The sequence below is a fragment of the Zootoca vivipara genome, chromosome 12, assembly GCF_963506605.1.
Source record: "Zootoca vivipara chromosome 12, rZooViv1.1, whole genome shotgun sequence".
In the NCBI taxonomy this organism is placed as follows: Eukaryota; Metazoa; Chordata; class Lepidosauria; order Squamata; family Lacertidae; genus Zootoca; species Zootoca vivipara.
Window position 1 is genome coordinate 23,818,580 of NC_083287.1, and position 20,039 is coordinate 23,838,618.

A 20,039-nucleotide genomic window follows, 5' to 3' on the forward strand; every position below is an offset into this window, starting at 1 on the left:
CTTCGCTGCTCTTACATCTCTGCTCTTAGTCAGCCATCCCCCTCATTGTCAGGGCTCTGGAGCAAAGACCATTGTACTGCTCTGCACAACTGAACCTCCCTTTTCTCTGTATGCAAATGGTGCCTTCTAGGCATCCGCTATTCCCTAGGGGAGTGTAAATAGTATTCATCCTGAATTCTGTGCATTGCAACCCACTCTTAAGAATGGTGCAGAAAACTAGGCCCCACTGAAATGGATGACACAACATGCTTGGGATCAGGTAATGCCAATGCCTTGGTGTGTGTGTGTTGCTTAGATCTATAACTTGACAGATGATAATTTACAGGGGGGTGGAGTGAAGGCAGGGGAAAATGTGAAAAATCTTGGGTATTTCGGTTGTGCATACTTAGGTTTAGTTACAATTGGGCATGGGCGAGAAACATTTTTCATTCTAAGGGCCAGTGATTCAGATTTTGGTGCTTATAGAAACTTTGAATAGCACAGATGAGGAGTCAATATCCCTCCCAAGAATGCAGGGAGAGAAAATGTGTTTCATCCTTCATTACCTTTTTTTTTAACAATCCTCGCTAGGTTTCAAAGCGTATTTTCAGGTTTTCCATTTTTGGAGGCCATTGTATTATTGTCCAGTAGCAAGGCTGGAGACAATGAGTTCCGCAGGTCAATACTGCGATAATTACACCTGTATTTTCTTATGTTTATTTTCTTGAACAGTTATGGTTTTCTGCACCCTAACCCAGAAGCATGCATGCTCCACCACATTTTAAGATGTCAAAAACAGGGCAAAAGCAGACGGAAGAAACTTGCAACAGTAGCTTTCAAAACGATAAGCAGCGTGGTTTGAGCCCGAAGTAGCATGCCATCCGTTCTTTGCTTTCACCCACGCAAACTGCAAACTAATATTTTTAGAATGCCCACGTTAAAGGCTGTGAAAAGCCTTCATTTGGATACGTATTTGGATCTTCAGTTGCAAAAATACCTCGCCGCCCTCTGCTTGATTCCGTTTTCGAAAAACAACCAAAACCCCAAACCTCCTGCTAATTTTAACATTGCAGTGAGTTTCTATTTTGCGCGGTTGGGGCAGAAAGTGTTCTAATCGGAACCAACGGCGTTCCTCGCATGCGGCAGTGGAATGTGGGAGCCCATCTCACCCCAGAACTGGGTGTTTACGGGGCAGCGCCCTAATGAGCTGTCTGTTCTTCCGGGGCGAGAAGCGCCACAGTTGGCTCCTCATCAGCCCAAATCCTGAATGGTGCCAAGGCGTTGATGAGATTACTTGAAGAAATGCAAGGCGAAACCCCGCCTCCTTGAAAGCAGCCAGTAAAACCCGCCGCCTGGGAGGAATCTGGGTGGGACTGGCGGACTCTTTCCTTTGTCGCTGCATTGAGAGAACTCACAGAATGGGAAGGGAAGGAGTCTTCTCGAGAGGCAAGTGTCCGCAACTCTGAAATCTGTGGCTGGGGCAATTTGAATATGCCTGGGGATGCTTCCAGCTTTTTAATTTCTATATGCAAATTAATAACAAGGTATTCATCTTGAGAGCCTTTCTGCATTTTGCAGTCTTTGTGGAGTTTGATTTCTCACTCGGATGGTTTCATGATAGCGAGGGGCTATTTTCTTAAAGGTTTAATGGCTCTGCTTTAATTATGTGTACAGGTTGCGAGTTCTTTTAGCTAAGTTGTGGGAGTGGTTGGGCTTCTTTGCAGCAGCTTCCTCCTCCAAGCTTTTCCAGCTGAGTTTTCAAATCTGGGCTCGTGTGTGCAAATATTCCTTAACTAAAACGCCTCTGCTTTCTTCGGACGCTGTCCCCGGCCACGGAACGACGGCTTGAATGGTTCTTAATGGTGCTGCGCGTTCCTCGCTGGCGAAATGGGCTTTTTTTGGGGGGGGGGGACACTTTGGCAGGACAGGCGACTGCAGGAGCGGGAGTTATTCTAGAATGGTGTGTTCATCCGACCGAGCCGCACTGCAAAGAATGGGAAATATTGCATGCGTTTTGTGGTGCAAATCCGAAGTAATTATGGAAACTGTAAATCGCTAAGCTCAGGAAGAGGTGCAGTAAAGCTGGTTCGGGATTAGTTTGTTACACTGAAATCCTGACTCTGTACTGTAACAGGGAAGCGGCCGTTCTCCCGACTCTAAATCATGCCTCTTTGCCTTGGGCAGTTTAAGCCCACCTTTCGGGTTAAGCACCTTTGCCTCTGTTCATCCGGGTGAACTGCGATCTCACGCGAAAGTCTTGCCCCAGGGTGACGGGTGCCCTTGGTGCCGGCCCGCCCGCGCCGCATCTCCTCTCCCTACCTGTCCGAGAAACATTGCTCGCTGACATCATGGAAACACCCGACGGCTGCCCGGGAAAGCGCGAGCGAACGCCGCCTTGGCGCTGATCCGTCCGGAGATTCCCCTTGGTCAGCGCCGCTGTCAATCAACCGAGACGATTCTTTGCCCTCTCCGGAACCTCCCTGGGAGGAACCAAGCTGGGTCTGGCCGAGATGCTCCGCCCCTTTCTCGCCGCCAAATGGGAGTAGCAGGGAGCAGGCAGGTAGAGCAGCTTATAGGGTGCATCTTTGTGTTTGTCGCTCCCGCCCGCCTCGTCGCGGCTGTCTGCCTGTCAGTGGCTTCTCTGACTCCTGGCTGTGCTTTGGCAGGTTGCTCAGAGGTGAGGAAAAGCCGCTTGGATCTCGCTCCCTCCAAGCCCTGCCTGCGGTGGGGGCACAACCGCAGCTCGGAAGAGCTTACTTTATAGCCCGACTGATGCTTGCGATCGCTGTCAATTCCCAGGTAGGAAGAGGGTCGAGTTTCCAGAAAGCTTGTTACTTGTTCTGATGTAGTTTCCCCCTGGGTTTTCTTTGAGGGGCGGGAGAGTAACCAACTTTCCAATTGCATACAGTATATCGATTTACTGCTCCTTATTTTCTGTCCAATTGCCCTCTCTGGTTTTCCTCTGCAATTTGGCTTGTGTGAACGCTCAGCTGTTACGTAGCTTTGTTTTATAACTACATGCATAGACACTTTTAGCCATAAATGTGCCACTGGGGAGGAGAGAAAGAGAAGGATGTATGGCAAGTTGGTTTGGGAAGATTAGTGATGCAAATAAAAGGACTCTCACTATTATTTTGTGAGCTTCTATCTTCTGGCTGCTCACTGCTGGGAGACGGAATACTGGGCTCAGGAGACTCTTTGGGTCATTCCAGCAAGGACATTCCTACCCTTTCCCCATCTTCACCCAATGGTGGTATCTTACTAGGTTTGGGGAGTTGTATGCTACCTTGCAAAACTCAGGTGCATCTTATATTCTGTGCACAATTTTTTCACTTGGTTGCTGGAAAGGTTTGCAAAAGAGGTATTTTTTTAAAAAGAGCTTGATAATTTGTCTGTGAAGTTATACATGGCATAAGAAATATTTGCATTGTTTCTTCCAGTACTGAGTTAAATTAGAGAAATCTTTGAGAGAGGTCTTTGCTTAATATCTGGCTGCTACTTTTTATTTTGCCAGAGTTGTGTGGATTGATTTGTTTAAAACTTGAGTACTTTTTCCACCAATGGTAGTTGGCACTTCAAAAGAGCTTGTATTATTTCCATAGTTCTTAGGAGTTTTTTTTTTTTGTGTGTGTGTGTACTGGTATAGTTCCTGTGGTTCTCAGCATCTCAGACCAATACAGTAATATCACTCTGTGTCGTACAACTGCTACATTACGAGAAATTTATCCCACAGCAGGCTTGGTGTTGGGGAGCTTGTTTCCTGTGAAAGCTGTGATGATTGCATGAGAGGCTCTGGTCTGGGTGATTTAAATAAAGATGCCTCATATAAAGACATTCAAAGCATCAAGCTGGAAGTTCAATGCCCCTGCCATCTGCAAGATACACAGGAGTTCCCCATACTGATTCCTGCTGCCCCAAATAATACGCTGGGGCTATCAGGATCACAATACGGGTGGCACTTTCAATGTAGGGTATTGTAACATGAACTCACCATGCCCACTGGTAGTATTTATGAGGAGGAGGGGCAATAAACCACATCCAACTGTGGTTCAAACTGCCATTTGGATGCAGCCTAATCATTGCTTTCTTATCTATCTTTGTGATGCTGTGCAGCAAGCATAAATGAGCTCAGATCTTCTGAAATGTAGAGTGCAGCTGCATGGTTCCCCTGTTAGCCGTTAACTGGAAATGAACTCATTAGCCTGAATAGGCACGAGCAGATGTCCTAGTTTGCTTGCATTCTCTGAAACGATTCAGATTCTGAACATCATCTCTCATAGTCATCTCTCATAAAGTCTATTGCAATCCTCAGTGGTGCTGTTAGAGAGCAGTATTTGATGTTCCTGTATTGGTTTTTATCCCTTCAAGAATACGTCTGTAGGAGCTTGGAATGAACTGCAATGTTGAGGATTTTAAATACATTTGTTTTGTTTTGTTGTAAGAGTTTACTTTGTGCACTGAAACATATCTAATTCTGGATTAATTGATGCATTCACCATGTATTGCTTACTACATCTGGGGGTGGAGAGCTGAATTTCTGGGAGGCCCATCAGCAGGGAAGTACCACAAATCTTGCCTTCTTGCTGTGTGCCTTGGAAATGGCAATAGACAACCAGCTGGCTGCTGAATGTAAGCTCAGAGATCCTGAGAATATCTGCACTTTTGCAGAAATAGCTTGTGGCCTCTTTAATTCCCCCCCACCGCCCGGTTTGCATCAATGGAAAATTTCTCTTTTCTCCTTTCTTGATCACTTCTTAAGAAAGGGGAGTAATCAAATCTAGTTACTTCTAGACACAATGCCACTGGTTTCCTGTTTATTGGATTCAGAGAAAGCAGCCTGATCTCATGGCCAGCCAGGGCAAAATGGTCACTGCATGCAATGATGCAAACACATTGGTGTCAAACTGCCAGCAAGGGACTAGCAATTTTAATGCTAGGCCCAAACTGGTCCTCTGGTATCTCAAATGTTTTCTTCTTCTGCAAATGGGGCTTCAATTTTTCTGTTTCATTTCATGGGCACTTCAGAATTTGTTTAGGGTGTAGCTTTTGAGCTGGCTGAGGGTGGTGTGGAACCCTTTCTCTAGCGCTCTGCAGCTTCCCTGACTGCCCAAACTTTCTGATCTCAACAATCTCTAATGGAGGATTTGCCTCATGATCTCTTTTCTTGGGCTTCAGTTGAGGAAGGACTGTAGTTCAGTAGTAGAACATCTGCTTTGCATGCAGAAGGCCCCAGGCTCGAGCCAGCCATCTCCAAGCAGAGCCCCCTGTCTGAAACCCTGAAGAAGCGCTGCCAGTCAGAGTAGACAATACTGAGATAGGTGAACCCAGTGGTCTGAGTGTGGGCACCCAAGAAGGACGTATAGTGCAGACCCCCAGTGAGATTTGTAGAATGTAAGAAAGGACACTCCTTTGGACCACCTCAGAAGTACAGGTGGTATGAGAACAGCCCTGTATTCCACCCACTGAATTTCTTCCTCTCTCATATACACACACACACTTTGAGCATTTTCAGTTGCAGTTTCTGTTCTCATTCATTGAGAGAGAAGCGGAAATAACATTTCTGATAGCCTTATTAAGTGCTGAAAATTTGACACCAACCACAGTGGTGCTAGTAGCAACCGTGTACTACAATTAGCCATTCCCACAATGCTTTCGGACTGTTTTTCTTTATCGTTTTTTAAATATTTGCTCCCCACACCAAGAGAAAGTGGTGCCAGGATTCCTGGCAGTTGGCGCCCTTGGAAACAATTGCCCACCTCAAATCTGCAGCTCACAAAGAATGGGTGCCGCAAGGGCTGGTGGTTTTCCTGTAAGTAGTTGGCTCACAGATGCTATGAATTAGAGGTCAGCAAACTTTCCCAGCAGGGGGCCAGTCCACTGTCCCTCAGACCTTGTGGGGGGCTGAGCTATGGGGTTTTTTTGGGGGGGGAATGAACAAATTCCTATGCCCCACAAATAACCCAGAGATGCATTTTAAATAAAAGGACACAGTCTATTCATGTAAAAAACACGCTGATTCCCTGACCGTCCACGGGCCGGATTTAGAAGGCGATTGGCCCGCATCTGGCCCCCGGGCCTTAATTTGCCTACCCATGCTCTGGATTGTGAACTATATGAGGTTGTGGAAAATTAGCGTCCCTCACTGAATGACTGCCTGAAGAGCCCTATGGGAATGTGACATCTTAAAACAGAGAGAGAGGTGAATATAGCCAAGGTGGGTAGAAGGTAGATTGGAATTTACTGGCAGATCTCTAGGTCATCTGTAGTAGAGTGGCAAGGGTTTTAGGTCCCTGATGGCTTTAACAGCAGCAGCAGTAACATTTCCCCTGTGCTAAATTATACTACTAAAATGAAAACAGCGTGGAATAATCAGGATTGGATGTATGTGTGGAAGGACTATGAGCTCAGTTTATGCATCACAAATTACTGGGTTCTGAATCCCTTAATTCAAGGCCTTTTCCTTGCAAGTTGGATGGATCTTGATGTTCATGTAGCATAACATGCCCTGTATTGGGAAGTTTTTAATGTTTAATGTTTCATTATGTTTTTGTATATGCTGGGAGCCGTACAGAGGCCGGGGCAACCCAGTCAGATGAGCAGGGGTACAATTATTATTATTATTATTATTATTATTATTATTATTATTATTATTTATTCAATCACATATGCTTGTGTGCTTTTCATGGCTAGCCCACAACTTTTCAGAATGGAGAGTCTGATAGTGCTACTTTTCTAGAAAAAGAGGTGCTGGAACTCACCATGAACACCTGCCTTGTTCTCTTAAAATGGCAATGGCACCTACCTGAGAGGTGCGGGAACTGAGTTCCGGCTTTAAAAAAAAAGCCCTGCTGCTGACATACACTGCATTTTAGCAGATCTTGTAAACTAAGTTCTGTATTTAATACATGAGCAATGACTTAACAAAGGAATAAAGCCTGTGGCAATCTTGAATCTATTTCTAGTAGCGCTTGGAACTATTTAATGCTGAAACCAATACAGTAGCTCCCCAGTTATAGTATTCTCCACTCTTATTTTTTTGTTTTTGTCCAGTATACCTGAAGGAGCGTCTCCACCTCCATCGTTCTACCCGGACACTGAGGTCCAGCGCTGAGGGTCTTCTGGCGGTTCCCTCGCTACGAGAAGCCAAGTTACAGGGAACCAGGCAGAGGGCCTTCTCGGTAGTGGCACCCACCCTGTGGAATGCCCTCCCACCAGAGGTCAAAGAGAACAACAATTACCAGACCTTTAGAAGGCATCTCAAGGCAGTCCTGTTTAGGGAAGCTTTTAACGTTTGATGTATTTCTGTATTTTAATGTTTTGTTGGAAGTCGCCCAGAGTGGCTGGGGGAATCCAGCCAGATGGGCGGGGTATAAATAAATTATTATTATTATTATTATTATTATTATTATTATTATTATTACCGGTATTTGCTATATAAGCTCAGCAGTGCAGTGTAACTGGCCAAAGAGCTCTGTTTTGTTGATTTTGGCCAAGGCTCTCCACTCAAGTTCTCTGCTTGAAGTAAGTCTCAGACACATTTCTATCTCGAGGTAGAAAAACCTTGCACGGCCAAGGTCTTTTTAAACCTTGTCCTCCATTACCTGTTTCACTTGTACACAGGCCCGGCTCTAGGGGTAGTCTCGGTGGCGCGGGGCTGGCAGGAGGGCGCTGCGTGGCAAAGCCGCGCTGCGCCCGCCTGCCAGAGTGGGGGCGCCGGAGCGATCTCCGCGCCACGGCACCAGGGCGCCCGACCGGCTTGAGACAGCCCTGCTTGTCCGCTTTCTAAAAAAACAATTTGTGGCCGCTGGGTCGTTTCCTCCAACCTCTTCTCCATCTTCTTCTCTGGGCTGTGCTAGGTGCTTCTCTTCCTCATGGCGGCCCCCAGACACAGGTTCCAGGCACCCCATTTTGCAGGACAAACCAAAGATATTAGGCTCCCTGTGGTAGAGCTGGCAATTGTGCCGCACCAAGGCCAGTGAAGTTATTTTGGTGCCTGAGGCTGAAAATCCCACAAGTGCAACCCCCCCCCACTTCTTTGGCAATAAAAGATAATAAATTGAATAACTAACAGTGTGCTGCCCTTTCTGACACCCCAAACAACTGCCTGAGGTGAATGTCTTTTTCTGCTTAACTGTGAAATTGTGTCCTTGATAAGTGAAGATGCACCTGATACACTGAAGGAGAAATACACCCCTTGTCTTAGACCTGGAAATACCGTATTTTTTCATCTATAAGATGCCCCCATGTATAAGATGCCCCCTATTTGGGGCGGGGACTCAGATTTAAGAAAATGTGAGGAGATGGCCCAGAGTATAAGATGCCCCCTATTTTTTGACATTATTTTTTTGGGGGGGGGGCTAGTCTTATACACGGGAAAATACGGTAATTTCAGGCCGCACTTGTCCTAGTGCTATATGAATCTGCCATTTTTCACCCATTTAAAATTATCCTTTTTTTTTTTGATACGGTCTTTCATAGCCCCAGCTTCTGCTTTGTGGCACTGTGTGGTATCTTGGCAGGCTTCAATGTGTGTAGGTTGATACACACTAAATAAATAAAAAAACCTGTTACTCTCAATATGAAATGGGATGCTGTGGTAAATCCTTTGTTTTCGGCTACTCTCAAAGTACAGGAAATATGGATGAGGTTTGTCTCTTTAAAAACAACAACGCTTAACACATTCTGCTAACACTTTTGTGAAACAGCTTGGAAATTAGAGTACTATTTGTAAGTACTTAAGGGTTGTTGGTGTGTGTGTATGTGTCTTTTCAGTCATAAAAATAACGCTTTGTTGCCTCAGTTGAAGCTTCAAGGAATAAGTGTAAAAATAGAATAGTTGTAATGTGTGTATTTTTTAAAATTTGAATGCATACTTTCTGAGAGTCAGATGGAAAATGATCCAGAGTTTTACAGCAACTGTAACAACCCCAGTTGCCAAAAAAGGATGGCATTCATATAAATGGACACACGCATACACACTATTTAATGTCCATTTTCAGGGTGCTATAATGGAAGATAGCACGAGTGACCCTTTTATTATGTGTTCAGTCTACAGGCAGATTCTGATTCTGCTGAGGGTCATGGGGATTTTGCTTCAGTAAAACATTTGAATCCTATAATCCCTCCAAGGATTTTAGGCATTCAAGTAGTTATGCCAGGGGTAGGATACCTCTGACAGGCAGTTTTCACCAAACCATACTCGCCCACCTATCAGCTGACATCTCTAGGGATGGATGAGAGGACGGGGTTTAATCCTGCATCTGCTGCTCGGCCCATTTCCCAGCAGGGAACAGGATCATGCAGCCCTAGGCAGCAGGATCGAATCTCTGGGTATTAGCTGATGAGCGGAGATTAAAGATCAGCATGAGATTGGGAATTTAGAAGGGAGTAGGCGAAACTCTCAAAGACTTCCCATGCAAGCCTCTTCCCTTCCAAATTCCGAAACTCAGAGACTTAAAAGGAAAGTTGGCGGAGGCTTGCAAAAGCCTTTGGAGCAGGCATGTCAAACCTGCGGCCCTCCAGATGTTTTGGCCTACAACTCCCATGATCCCTAGCTAGCAGGACCAGTGGTTGGGGAAGATGGGAATTGTAGTCCAAAACATCTGGAGGGCCGCAGGTTTGACATGCCTGCTTTGGAGTCTCCCCACTTCTGTTCATAGCTGCCAAGTTTTCACTTTTCTCGCGAGGAAGCCTATTCAGCATAAGGGAAAATCCCTGTAAAAAAGGGATAACTTGGCAGCTATGCTTCTGTTCTAAATTCGCAATTTCACCCTGATCTTAAAACGTGTGTGTATGAGGGAGACTCTCAAAGGCTTTTGGATGCTTCCTTCTGCTTTCCTTTTAAATTAACTTGGCTCACAGGACTATTGGATTAAGGTAGGGTGAGAGATAGTGACTTTGCCCTGTGAGCAGGAGTTTCGAGTCATAGACCTGGAACAGACCTCAGCAGCCTGCTGGTGCAGAAAACCCACTGTTTCAGCATCCTGGATAGGTGGTTCTCCAACCCTTGCTTAGATACTTACAGTATCATACTTATCATACATTGAAAGAACATGGCTTCCCCCAAAGAATCCTGGGAATCATCGTTTCACTCTTGCAGATCTCCAGCACCCTTAACAAACACAGTTCCCAGGATTCTTTGGGGGAAGTCATGTGCTTTAGATGTGTGATGTGTATCAAGTCTCTTTCCAAGCTTGAATTATAGCCAGTCTAGCACGTCACAAATATTTGTCGTAGCTCAGAGAACTTGACTACAACTAGCCTGGTGTTTCAGTCTTATGATTCCAGTACTTGCTTGCTGATAAGTACATTTTCTCAGGTGCCCTTCAATCATGGTCCTTGGGTACATGGGACCCACTTTTTCCATGATGTGCCCCCCCCATGTGATTTGCTTTGTCCTTGTGCTAAGGTGCTGCAGAAAACCAGCTCCTACGTGGCTGAGGTTGGCAGCTGAAGGGCACCTCCATAATGCACATAGTTTACATTTAAACTGTTAGCTTGCTTCTTGTTAATGCAGTTGTTACTTTTAAAATCTGCTCGGTCTTTATCTTGCCAGCCAGGTGTTTGGTTATGGGATATGTTTAAACATGGGAATAGCGGCGATTAGATAAATTGCAGTGGAAATCTTGTCATTTGAGGTAGGCAACATAACAGCCAGTGTGCATTTCCTTAATTTGAGGTCATCTGCTCAATTTGTGCCTACACCTTGAAATGCTGCTAAAACTTCTGTATGAAAATTATCAGTTGAATATATCACCATAGATATATCTCCTAAACTGCACGTGCTTAAGGCAACAATCTGCAGCCGCTTAGTTTAGTGCAGGCACTGGTCAGGGATGATGGGAATTGTAGTCCAAAACATCTGGGGGGCCGAAGTTTGGGGATGCCTGGTTTAGTGCAATCCCAGCCTATTTAATTGAACTGCTCTGGAGTAAATGGGTTGTCAATTACAGCCTAGTTTTCTGGAGCTGCTTAGATTTCTGGAGCACAACAGCAGTTTGTGCTGCCACAGTAAAGTCAACATTCTCTGGTAAGCCAATGATCCAAAGCCATGTGTCTCTGGCAGTGTTCGAAATTAGCTAGGTGCCAGGATCACACCTGACATCTCCACCATCTGGAGGTGCATGCCTGGGGATCATTGGATCTGGACTGTTTTCACACACTAGCAACATATCCTGTAGAATTCTATCCATGGTATTTTATCTGCACAATCAGAATGAATTTCAGGAACCAAAATGCTTTTTCTGTGCAGCCTGAGCAGGAGTAGTGAACACCACCACAGCTAATTGTTGTAGCTTTTCTTCACCTCACCCCCACTGCCCTGCTCACAAGTTGTGAAGAATATCCGTACAGTATGAATGATCTGTGTCACCATTAAGAAAAATAGGTAGAAATAGGCCAATATATACCGGTATGTGGACTGTCCCTGGATCAAGCGGTTTTTTAATTATCAAAGCTTAGTGGATTTAGAAGCTGACATACGGTAGGAAAGGGTTGCCTGTCTTCTAGACAGTTGAAGAAGGCAATTTGTCAGCCTGCAGGCACATTGCATTGTTAGACTCTTACTGAGGCTGAAGCCTGATCTACCTTGAATTTAGAAGTCTTGGCAAGGTTTTATTGCCTGTGTGTGAGAGAGGTCAGCTAGAGATCTTTGCATGCCTTTGGTCTGCTTTTGAGAGATCAAGGGTTGGTTTTTTGCACAATAACTTTAGCAACTGTCTTCAGGTGGGAACAGTATTTAAAGGTTTTGTATTTTCTTGTGAGCTCCAGCAGCTGCCCCTTTAACTGAAGAAAGGGCATAATTTGGAGAAATGCATATGGCTGTTTATAAAAGTTCTTGAGATATAATTGTGAAGTAAGCAATTGTCTTTCCTAACCAGAGTTTGGCTGCTGGGTGGCTGTATGCCCCCTCTGACATCAGACATGCTGTGCCTATTAATACAGGTATGCTGGGAAGCAGAAGTGGGAGAGAGTTATTATTGTCCTCACACCCTGCTTGTACGTTTCTCAGAAGCATCTGATTGACCACTGTAAGATATAGGGTGCTGGACTTCATAGGCCTTGTGTCTGCTCCAGCAAGGCCGCTTTTATGTTTTTAAGCTTGAAAGATGAATTACTCAGCCAGACATTCCAATTTCTGAGGGATCACTGTACTGGAGGAATGCATAAATGCAAGAAAGAAGCTATCTTGTGGCATCTCTGCTTTTCAGGAGGCAGCTTTGATTCAGTAAAACAGGTTTATTGTTTTCACTCCAGAGGATTTTCTTGCAACAAGTATTGTCCTGTCCTAGTCAAATTATTTTGATCATAAGAGCCTACTCATGCTTGCTTAAAAGCTGAGAGAAAAACTAGTTGATAAATTTAACCAATTACCATTTTAAAGCTTAATAATAATAATTTTATTATGTACTAGCTGGCCCTGCCACGCATTGCAGTGGCTCATCCGTGTGATTTCCCCCACCTTATGCCGATGCATAACGTATCCCGCCCCCTCCTCCCCCCACCCCTGGCTTATCCCTGTGGTTCCCCCACCATGTCCCAACCCATGACGTATCACACCCCCTCTTCCCCCCACCCCCCGGCTCATCCCTGTGACTGGTCCCACCATGTCCTGACCTATCCCATCCCCTCCTCCCCCCAACCCCCACCCAGGCGAGTCAGTACCTCCATTCGGCCTAGTCTGTAAAGGTTTCGGCCTAGTATGTAAACGGGAGCCGAGGTGCTGTTGAGAGGGAAGGTTTTATAGGTGTAGTACCAGTGTAGCCGCCGCTAGAGGCCGCTGGTTTGCAACCTGTTTCTTTTCCCAACATGCATTTTCCTCTGAGTGGTGTGTTTTGAAACACGGGGTTTGGTTTTTTTTACATGGCACAGGTGTGACATCTGTCTTTGAAAACGGTACGGGGTTGCTCTCATATTCGCATGCAGCATTGTGTCAAAATTTGAACACAATCGGTCAAGCGGTTTTGGTGAAACGTGGATACTAACGGACATGGCCAGTTTACATTTTTATATATATAGATATGCCACCCATCTGGGCAGCTCCCAATAATATTAAAAACACAACAAAAACTTAAAACTTCCCTATACAGGGCTGCCTTCAGATGTCTTCTAAAAGTCAGATAGTTGTTTATTTCCTTGATATCTGTTGGGAGGGTGTTCCATAAGGAGGGTGCTACTGCCAAGAAGGCCCTCTCTGCCTGGTTCTCTGTAACTTCACTTTTTGCAATGAGGGAACCAGCGGAAGGCCCTTGGAGCTGGAGCTCAGAATACCAATGTCTGCAAATGTATGTGTTGCTGTTGCATCTCTGGCATGAGAAGGACAGAGGAAAGGGGAAGAATTATCCGAGGCCACTGTATGAAAAACCCTATTGAAATATTTTAGGTAATAAAAATAAATGTGAAAGTGAGCATCCCATTTGGAAGGAGTCCCGCCGTGTTAATTGGTGCTTGCTCTCAGGTAAGTTTGCCTTGCAGCCGTCTAGCAAACTATTTAATTCTGCCCCAGTCCCACCCACCCCCTTCATGAGTTTTTCCACAGAGTAGCCAGCTGAAGAATAATAATGTTGACATCTTAAAGGGGAGGCAGCATTAATGGACTGCTCATTCCCACTTACAATTAGTCTGGCAGTTGAGTTTTATTTATTGAGGTGATGAGTTCCTCAGTTTGTCTGATGAAAGACCATCTCTCTGCTGTATAAATAGACGTCTGGTGGCGGGGATGGAGGGAGAGGGAGAGAGAATATAAAAGTGATTGGTTGGTAGTATATGCCTGTATTTTATAGGCTGTAAAATTTGTGGGAGTGTCTTTGTGTGTGCACGCTGATTAATTTTAAGACGCATTAATGTGTTTCACAGCTTTAGTTTGTGCTGAACATCACGGATGACTTTGCTCAATATTGTGACAGTCTTGCCAGGCACCTTGTTTTAAACATTTCAGTTTAGAGCTTGTTTTAAAAACAAAAACTTACCGGTAGCTTTCTAGCAGACATCTTCTCCTGAATCACATTAAATAGAGTGGTGATAGCAAGATTATCAGTGCCGTGATACCTTCATTCTCTCCTGGGAAGAGAGCATCAATTGGGAAGAGAAAATCCCAGCTACTGTATACTTTTACCTAGTTTGGATTTTGCACATCTAAAAGTGCTTATTTTTATTAGCTGAGATTTAAGTAAGCTGCTTCTCAGGATATCATGGTATGCAGCTATTTTTCTAGAAAAAGAGGTGCTGGAACTCACCAGGAAAACCTCCCCTATTCTCTTATAATGGCAATGGTGCCCACCTGAGAGGTCCCGGAATTGAGTTCCAGGGAGTTCCAGCTGAAAAAAAGTCTGATGATATAGTTTTAGCAGGGAAGTAAGGGCACCTATGTGCGATTTAGACATGTAATTTTATCCATCTAGGTTTTTCCTGAGTACATCTACGGTATATACTGTACACAGTATTTTCTTACTCCTTGCTATTATTATTATTTATTAATTTTAAACTGGGCCTAGAAACTAATTGGCAGCCATTGCAGTCGGGCCAGGATCAGACTGCCACCAAATTCTGCACTAGCTGGAGTTTCCGAACCATCTCCAGAGGCAGCCCTGCGTATAATGCGTTGCGGCAATTTCACCAGAAGCGAGGTATTGTTGACATCGCTGCATGGTCAATGGCTGTATCTATCCACCCACATCCTCTCCCTCCTCCCTGTTGGAAATGTTCCGGTACTTAATTGGAAACTCGAAACCTGCTTGAAAGTATGGATGTCTAGTACTGTGTTTTATTTATTTATTTAAGGAGAAGATAAATTGCATCTCCCTCTTGCAACTTGATGTAATCTTGCTTCTGGTAATATAGTTGTGTTGCATTACCCAAGGTTGATTGCTACGCAAACATGCCTTATTTACTGAAACCAGGATTACATGGGTGGCGTGGTTTAGAAGGACGGTTGCATCCTGCGAAACTGGGCTGAATCTCGGAGGCTCACCCTTGTATATAATGTTCTTGAGGTTTCGGGTCAGTCCTCCATCCGCTTGGCTGTTGAATGGACACGATATTAATTTTAAGATAAGCATCTTCTCCCTTTTGTTGTTCAACCTGTTGCCACTCTTGGAAGCAGTGTGCTAGATTTTAGCAGAGTCCTGCACATGCACGAGCAAGGGGCTTAGCCTGCAGTCCTAGCCCCAGTAACCTGGGAGAAAACCTCACTGAATTCTGAGTAGACATAGAATCATAGAGTTGGAAGAGACCACAAGGGCCATCCAGTCCAACCCCCTGCCATCAAAGCATTCCTGATAGATGGCTGTCAAGCCTCCGCTTAAAGACCTCCAAAGAAGGAGACTCCACCATACTCCTTGGTAGCAAATTCCACTGTCGAACAGACATGGTGAGGTTTGCACTGTAAGCAAGTGCTGGATGCATTTTGGCAACAGGGGCTGTTTTGCAGTCTTCCCGCCATCAGGTAATGAACTTGTTTGGGCACATTTATTTACCTTTCATCCTACTGTTAGTATATGCACACATGTGTTTGCATGTGTCAGACAGGCTGGCCAATATCTGAAGTAGTGTGCATGCACACGAAAGCTCATACCAATGACAAACTTAGTTGGTTTCTAAGGTGCTACTGGAATGATTTTTTTAATTTTGTTTTGGCCAATGTAGGGTGCTGGATAAGAATGTTCCAATTGTTTGTGAAGGATCCATACTCAAATTCCTGCAGACTCATGAAGCTGGCTGGGTTTAAGTAAGGGGTTTCTCTCTCTCTCTCTCTCTCTCTCTCTCTCTCTCTCTCTCTCTCTCTCACACACACACACACACACACACACACACGCACACACACACACATTCTCCCAACTGGCAACTGATATGATGGAAAATGCCTTTTTGTGATGCCAGGATGTGGTAGTGCTGTGCTACTCATTTCAGTAACTCATTTCAGCTACAAAAAAAGGGGTTGCATGCAGACTGGGCTATATAAAAAATACAAATGCTATGCATTTCTGTTCCTTTTCCAGGGTCTTTTGCCTCAGCCTCCTGCTTAAGAAGTTAAGCCGAGGAAGTACACTAAGGACTCATTTTAAAGGCCCACTTTTGAGAACAGTTTCAGACCACGACATTTTCAAACCCATCACCAAGCCTAGAATAATAAGAGTTGGAAGGGACCTTGAAAGTCAATTAGCCCAACCCTCTTTTCAATGCTAGATCTGCAGTTTTTAGGGAACTTCTAGGGAAGTTTTTAATGTTTAATGCTGTATTGTGTTTTTAATATTCGATTGGGAGCCGCCCAGAGTGGCTGGGGAAACCCAGCCGGATGGGTGGGGTATAAATAATATATTATTATTATTATTATTATTATTATTATTATTATTATTATTATTATTTATTCTTCAGTGTGTGTTGTATCTACTGTGTCCTTGACATCTAGTTGTCCAGCCTCTCTTGTATGAATCTCTCCAGGTAAAGAGAGCCCATTATCTCCTAATGGTTAACTAAGATCTGCTTTCCTTTAATTTCCACCCATTAACTCTACTCCTGCCCTCTGAAACAGCAGGGAAAAAAAGCCTGCTCCGTCTTCTGCATGACAGCCCTTCAGGTATTCGAAGGCCGCAATTATGTCTCCCACTAAATTTCTCCTCTTCAGGCTATATTTCATCGTACTAAGTCAGCAAGCTCAGGCCTTTTGAAGATGTGACATGCACAGAGACCAACGTTTGTCGCGTGCAGCTGGGAATTACCGGTAGGTTTCGGAATTAGGAGAAATTCCGAAAGCTAGTTCACACTTGTGGAGTTCTGCTTGCAGCAGATTTCTCTTCTAGATTGCTTGAAAACACCCCCCAGTTACATTGTGTGCTGCTTTTGTAGAATCTTAGAATTGTAGAGTTGGAGGGGACTTTGAAGATCATCTAGTGTAATCCCCTGCAATGCAGGAACATGCAGCTGTTCCATAGGGGGATCGAAACTGCAACCTTGGCATTATCAGCACCACAATCTAACCAACTGAACTCTCCAGGTACTCATTTCTATTATAAAATAATGATGCCAGCATAAAATCCTTTCATCAGGTAATATTGCCATGAACAAAAGGTTTAGGATTAGGGGCATATATTTTTCTTAAAATATGTTCATAACTGGCTCCCTCCCTCTTTCAGTCACCCTGGACTGAAAGTTAATTAAGGATCTGTTGAAATGAAGTACAATGTTAGTATGAATTTAGCTTAGGGGAAAGGAGGATTTCGGCAGCTGATCTATACAGATGGCTACCGAAGAAATTGCTAATCATAAAATGTGCTTTGGGTTATGGATGAGGAATACTTTACAAGAGGAATAACATTTGGCATTGTGAGGAGTTGGGAGATTATCAGATTATCAGTCCAATGTAGGACATACGGAGTGATAATATCAAATGATACTCCAAAGCCTTGCCATGTAGGTTAATGTCTTGTTTGTGCAATTTTTTAATAGGTTTCAGGTAACCTATTAAGTAATTCATTGGTCAAACTGCTTTTAATAACTGCCTTACACAGCATGTAGAAATGGAGAGCAAAGTCCACTTAAGTCTCAGCCTGGTTTGTGAAATCTTCTCCCATTTCTAGGAAGCTTATTTGTATGTCATAATATTTCTCCTTGGTTTAAAATAGCTTATCCTCTGCCTTGCCCCAAAACAAAATGCACATTCCTTGATTGCATCAGTTCCTTTCTTTCTTTCTTTCTTTTAAAACCAACACATGTGTGTATGGGGAGGGAAACCCAGACACAATTCTTAAGTGTTTTCCTAATTGACTTCTAGAAATATAGTAGTGAGCGGCAGGTATAATTTATAAGTGCATGGCTAATGCTAATACTTGACTGCTCTTTGAAAGCACCGTGATACAAGAACAAAGCTTTTCTTTACACACTAATGGACCGCAGTCATAGTTCCTCTTTTTAAACTTCCCTTGCCGTTGAGAAAGAAACAAGCTCATTACAGCAATTTAACTACAGGTTTATAGTATGTTACAGAGTTAAAATGCAAGTATGTGGAATGGGGAAGGAGGTTGTTCATTCATTTTTCCAACTCTGAGGGCACTTCCCTCTTTTTCCCTGGCATCTTAACTTGACTAGGTCCTTTAACCATTGGGCTGTCACATGGTTGATGTGGTCCAGTGGTTAGAGTGTGAGCCTTGGACTGGGCATGCTCAATCCTACTTGGGCTGTTTGCAGGGGGAATTACCTCCCCCCCCAAAAAAAAGTACTTCTGCAAACTTTGAGGTTCCACCAAGCATGCTGATACTTCCCTCGTCTTTCTCAGTGTTCCCTTGTTTTCTGTACAGGTAACTCTCAACTTACGCTGGGGTTACACTCCGGGGATAGAGCATAAAGGATAAATCACGTACACTCAAAACACGTTGGGTTCAGTGGGGGATGGGATTGCCAAAGTATTTTCCTCCCCGGACACCTGCCTTCTTTCTGCCTCCTTTTTTAATTTTTCTTTTTGCCAAGTGCATAAAGCTGAACACGCAAAAGTTGAATGTGCGTAAGTTGTGAGTTACCTGCCCAAGTCTGGCAGCGCTTGCCAGCTGCATTTGCTATTAGAATGGAAGATGAACCTATCCAGATTAAGAACACAGGCTGGAAAATTTGTGTTTCCACCTGAAAATATTTCTCTTCCATTAAGATAAATGAGATTCGTAAGACAGTAGGGTTCTTCGTGGTTTTATTGCACCATCATCTTGAGGAAATGTGTGTGCTGGGTTCCCATTTGAGGATGTGCTATTTTCCTTGTGGTCGGTGATACATGGACTCTCCACTAGCCATTCTAAGGGAGCATAAGAAGAGGAAGAGGAAGCCACCTTTTCTTCCTTTTTCCTTCCCCTCCCCTAACTGGAATATCAAAACAACCTAAAACTGGCTCCCAAATTCGAATAACATATAGTTTCTGTGAAACTAGCACTGGAGAACTTGTTTGGCAACTTTTGCAGGTGTGGCAAGTAAAGGGGATTAATGTTGTCACCTTCCAGAAAAGAGACCAGCTTTATCTCTGTTAATGTGTGTGCATGTACGTGTGTGCATGGTCAGAAGAAACATCAGTGGATATTTGGTGAACCCAGTATGCAACATCACCTTAATCCACAATTAAACATAAGTAATCTTCAACTGAGTTTCTAGTGAGACCAGTGAAGATGTGAGGCAGCTTCTTCATTGGACGTAAAAACAGGTCTACAGATGTGAAGTAGCATGTTAGCTTCATTGTTTTCTGGAACCTTATACTGTAAGCTGTTTTGGGTACAGTAAGATAGGAAGGAGGTCTGCAAATTAAAAATGAAATAGTAGGATATATGTGACAATGAGTACACACCTTTTTTTTTTTACTCTGAATATATACTTGAGATTAGTTAAGACTTGGATTCAGTGAGTATCTGTGCCTAATCAGTTCATACATTCATACGAACCATATGAATGTATTCGTAGCATCTGCACATTGTTGATGACACCAAAAACTTACTAAAATTCACTGGTTTGCAAAGATGTTTTGGGAAAATGGTGTCTAGAGATGGAATTATGGGCCCTTTGGATTATGTCTTTGGTGTTTCCTCTTAATATGGAATGGTTTACTTTGATATCTTTCACTGCTTTCTTAGGGCAGATAATATGTACAGTGTGTCTCTGTGATATTCATACTGGACATGAAGAGTTGTGACATTCTGGTTTGTATTTCTATAAGCCACTTTGGTGAGTCAACAAAGTCTGTTTCTGTCTCTGTGAACATAAGGAAGGAAGTCTGACACATCTCTCCGCCCTTCACTAGGCTTTTCTGTGGCATGTTTTTGTGTTGTGAGCCTACTTTCCCCATGTTTTCTTCCATTTTTAATACCAATAAGACTTGTTTACTAGGTAGAGGTGGAGTTGCATCCTTTAACCCAGGCACCCCGAAACTTCGGCCCTCCAGATGTTTTGGACTACAGTTCCCATCATCCCTGACCACTGGTCCTGTTAGCTAGGGATCATGGGAGTTGTAGGCCAAAAATCTGGAGGGCCGCAGTTTGGGGATGCCTGTTTTAACCTGTGCAGCATCACTTACTGGTGTTGGCTGGCTGTTTACA

The 20,039-nt window shown here is 44.0% G+C and overlaps 1 protein-coding gene across 5 annotated transcripts in view; it reads left to right on the top strand.

Annotated features, from left to right (window-relative positions):
- Window positions 1–1,334: 1,334 nt before the first annotated feature.
- The window catches only part of OSBPL3 (oxysterol binding protein like 3), a 96,692-nt gene continuing 77,987 nt past the window's right edge, over window positions 1,335–20,039 (top strand). For 2 of the 5 annotated variants that reach the window (XM_060280714.1, XM_060280717.1), the window contains exon 1: window positions 1,335–1,425. The gene's annotated coding sequence lies outside the window, so the exon portion shown is untranslated. Of the gene's footprint in view, window positions 1,524–1,546; window positions 2,779–20,039 lie in introns of those variants that run through there. The other 3 variants (XM_060280715.1, XM_035129222.2, XM_035129221.2) reach the window with 3 other exon arrangements.